The sequence below is a fragment of the Mus caroli genome, chromosome 12 (genome assembly GCF_900094665.2).
Source record: "Mus caroli chromosome 12, CAROLI_EIJ_v1.1, whole genome shotgun sequence".
NCBI classification, from domain to species: Eukaryota; Metazoa; Chordata; class Mammalia; order Rodentia; family Muridae; genus Mus; species Mus caroli.
This window is the reverse complement of record NC_034581.1, coordinates 81,382,337-81,386,673: the sequence shown is the minus strand read 5'-3', so window position 1 is coordinate 81,386,673 and position 4,337 is coordinate 81,382,337. Positions and strand designations below refer to the sequence as shown.

At 44.1% G+C, this 4,337-nt stretch overlaps 1 protein-coding gene across 4 annotated transcripts in view; it reads right to left on the bottom strand.

The window, feature by feature from the left end:
- Cipc (CLOCK interacting pacemaker) overlaps positions 1 to 4,337 on the bottom strand; it is a 19,436-nt gene that overhangs the window by 6,317 nt on the left and 8,782 nt on the right. Inside the window, exon 1 of one of the 4 annotated variants that reach the window (XM_029484709.1) lies at positions 1,238 to 1,378. The exons of the other annotated variants lie outside the window; for them this stretch is intronic. The gene's annotated coding sequence lies outside the window, so the exon portion shown is untranslated. Of the gene's footprint in view, positions 1 to 1,237; positions 1,379 to 4,337 lie in introns of those variants that run through there. 4 annotated transcript variants of the gene reach the window in all.

Sequence of the window (4,337 nt, the reverse complement as noted above, 5' to 3'; positions counted from 1 at the left end):
AGAGAAACCCTGTCTTGAAAAAACAAACAAAAAACAATAAACAAAAACAAAGCCAATTAACATTTGTATCCATGTTAAAATGAAATATCTCTCTTCTGAATTTTCTGATATGAATGGTTAGTGATAACTGTTAGCAGAATCTACAGTCATCTAGGAGACAAAGCTCCAGGCATACTGTAAAGGACTACCAAGGTCAAGTTTAGCCTTTGAGAATGTCTGTGAGGGATTATCAGTTAGGTTGACTGATGTGGGAAGGCCTGACTATAGGCAGGGATTCTTCCCTGACTACATACAAAGAAGGAAGTGCACGGAGCACCGACATTCACTGCTCTCTGCTCCCTGACTGTGGGTGTGGGGGAGAAACTGCTTCAAGTGTCTGCTGCCTTAACACCCCCCCTCCCCCCCCCCCCCCCCCCCCCCCCGGCCACAATGAACTCTAACTCTGAACTGTGAGCTGAAATAAACCCTTTTCCCATAAGTTGCTTTTATTGAAGTATTGTATCGCAGTGACAGGAAAAGAAAACTTATGTCAGTTGTCAAAGCCAAGGCTACACTATTCCTCTCTGTTGTCCCGGCCACCCTGTAAAGTCCCTACTCTGCGGAAGTCCTGAACACATGAGAGCTTACTGGGGACCCTATACAACAGGGCACAAAAGGATGCTGTTATGGTTTGCACTTCAAGTGTCTCCCACAGGCCTACACTTTCAATGCCCAGCTTGAGGCTCTGACTTAAAGGCACAGAGGTTTCAGCAGTAGGACTTGGCTGGTAGATGGCTGGAGCAGGCTTTTTCACGTTACAGCAGGCTCTGGCTTGACCTGCTTTCTCTGCTCCTGGCCCATGCTACACACCTCCACCTCCACAGATGGAGCTGCTCCACTGTAGCTTCCACCTCAAAGGACTTACACCATCTGAAACTATGACCAGCATAAACCTTCCTGTCAGGTACCATGGTTACCACCGAGATGGGAGACAGTACAGATATTCTCCCTATGTAAATTCCATATAAAAGGAATGCAAACCTTCTACAGAAGTATCTGGGACTACTCTAAATGCTCACCACATATGTGGCTCAGTGGACAAAGAGTTTTCCTGGCAAGTACACAGCCCTGGGTTCCTTCCCAAGCATTATGTAAGCTAGGTCTGGGGCATACCTGTAATGTCAGCATTCAAAAGGAAGAAGCAGGAGGACCAGGAGACTGGGTGGGGTCAGAACAGACCAGGTATTGTGGCACATACCTGTAATCCCATCACTCAGAACGATGAGCCTGAGAAGTTCAAGGCCAGCCTCAGTAACACACAAAATAACCCAGGCTCAAAAAAACAAACAGGGACTGGACAGATGAATCAGTGGTTAAGAGCACTTGTTGCTCTTCCAGGAACCCACCTACGTGGCTCACAACCACTTGTAATTCCAGCTCCAGAGCATCCAATGACTTCTTTAAAAGACAAACAAACAAACAAACAAAGCCTCGTAAGTATGTCAGAGTAATCTGAATGAGGCAAGATAAAAAACGGTAAATGTATTTTGTACAGCTTGGCAAAAACTGATTGAAAGATATTTCTCAAAAAAAGAAAGAAAGAAAGAAAGAAAGAAAGAAAGAAAGAAAGAAAGAAAGAAAGAAAGAAAGAAAGAGAAAGCAGGCAGGCAAGAAAGAAAAGTACTTATCAACAGAGGTGTAATTCAAAGTCTAGTGACACTTATTAAAAATCCTGGCTGTTGGAGTCCGCCCCTTGATCCAAATGGACACCTCTGATTAAGAACTACTAGACTAGAAACAACTGTGATTCCTGGACTTTGGAGTTGAAATGCATTCTACACATGATGAAACTAGGTGTTGAGGGGCTGGAGAGATGGCTCAGCGGTTAAGAGCACTGACTGCTCTTCCAGAGGTCCTGGGTTCAATTCCCAGCAACCACATGGTGGCTCACAACCATCTGTAATGGTCATCTGATGGCCTCTTCTGGTGCTTCTGAAGACAGATATAGTGTACTTAGATATAATAATAAATAAATCTTTGAGCTGGAGAGAGCAGGGTTGATCAGAGCTAGCAGATGTCCTAAATACAATTTTCAAAAACCACATGAAGGCTCACAACCATCTGTACAGCTACAGTGTACTCATACATAAAAATAAGTAAATAAATCTGTTTTAAAAAATGAAAATGGGAGCTGGAAATGGCTCAGCAGTTAAGAGCACTTACAGAAGACCCAGGTTCAGTTCCCAGTCCCCATATCAGGGGACTCCTGTAACTCTAGTTCCAGGGGATCTGTTGCCCTGTACTGGGCCCACAGGCACCTCAGGTAAACAGTGCACAAACTCACAAAGAGACACATGCATACAAATAAATATATCTTAAAACAAACAAACAAAAACAGAATAAGACTAATTTAGCCGTTTCCTTTTGTTTTGCAAAGGAAAGTATGCAATACCAACAATATGGTGCTCTAGTGATTCCAAATGTAGGGAAGCTACCAGAACATCCAGAATGTGGGACAGTCTATCAAACTCCAGTCCTGTCTTGTTCAAAGGTGACAATGCCATAAAGAAGAGGAAAGAGAAGATGGACGGCTACTCTGAATTAAATAAGATTAAAAGGCAGGCTATCTTCATGCAGTGCACACTCAAATGGATGTTGGATCCAAAAGCCAAAAGATGAAGACAAATGCTATACTTCATTAGGATAACGGTTAGAGTATTCTACAAGGGTTGACTTTCTTGGGTGTGATGATGGCATTATAATTACATAGAGAAATTTCTTTGCTTCTCAGATTTAGACTAAAGATTTATTGATGAAATGCTAATTGTTTGAAGTTTAGTTTCAAACAGTTAAGCAATGTACACAGGGGAGGGATGTAAATAAGGCAAAATAGTAACTCCCTGTGGATCTGAAGAAAGTATCTTTCTGGTAGAGGATTCAATCACTTTTAGATAGATTTGAAATTTCTAGAAATAAATTTGGGAAAATAATTAAAATAGCAAACACACTCCATCTTGGTTTTGCAATGTAGTTTATCTTATGTGCATTGTCGTGAGGGTGTCCGACCCATTGGGACTGGAGTCACACAGTTATTAGTTACCACACGGGTGCTGGGGACTGAACCTGGGTCCTCTGCGGAAAGCACACAGTGCCCTTAACCACTGAGCCCCCTCTCTCTAGCCCTAGTTTTGCAAATTTTACCAAAGTGCTTTTCAGCCTTTTGGCTAAGATCAAATACAAATTTCATCATATCCAAGGTAGCTGGACTAACTCAGGTAGTGACCATCTCCTTGGAACCTGCCCCAAGCATTACAGTAGCTTTCACTGGAGCCACCTTCTGAAACAGGAGTGAGGCGGCTGTGTCACCACCTGTGTCTGAACAGCACAGTACTGACTAAAACAACTGGACTGACACAGTTAGACTTTAGAAGGAGGAGCTGAATGCCAGTGGTCCTGGGAATTACAGAGGGACAGTAGGTAAAGTCTGTTCTCTTCTTTGACTTCCCCAAGCGCTTAAACTTTCTCAGGGAGCCTGCATTACCTGTATGATCTAGAAACAGAGCAAAAACAAGTATGATACTGAAAGAGAAAAAAGCCCTCAGTGTTTTCCAGACCTTCAGCCTTGTTTTATAGACCCCACTTCCCAGGCCCTTCCGCAGCCTCAGTACCAGGATCTCTAGGAGGGCTTAAATCTTCACTAGTCTGGTGCTTCAAGTGAGCTCCAGGAGGCAAGCCTGCTAAGCAATTACACTCAGAGAAGGAACCCACAGTGCTGCAGGCTGGCTCACCCTTCCCTGGACTGTCCTGGCCCTGGGTAGGACACTAATTCCTCTGTTCTAATCCCTGGGTCAGGGCTGTCCCTCTCTGAGTAATCATCTATTTATAACTTAGCCTCTCATTCAGCATGCCTATGAGACAAGCATAGCAATCTAAGAAGGGAAGAGTCCTAGACTTCCTAACAGCAGCATTTCCTACTATAAATTAGTAAATCAGTAACCTGGGTGGAACCTGGGTAACACCTGGAGATATGTGTATGCCTGGGTGTAAATCTTTCCCTAGAAAAAGATCCATTCTCAGGATAGTGAGCCTGAGTCCCTCCATCCCCCTGAGACTCTACTGGGACAACACTGTTGGCACTAGTCGCCCAGTAGGGGTAGTTCAAGCACTGACTACCTTCAGACCTAGAAATAAAAAAAGAGTGTCAGTGCCGGGCGCAGTGGCGGCACGCCTTTAATCCCAGCACTCAGGAGGCAGGGGCAGGCGGATTTTTGAGTTCGAGGCCAGCCTGGTCTACAAAGTGAGTTCCAGGACAGCCAGGGCTATACAGAGAAACCCTGTCTCGAAAAACCAAAAAAAAA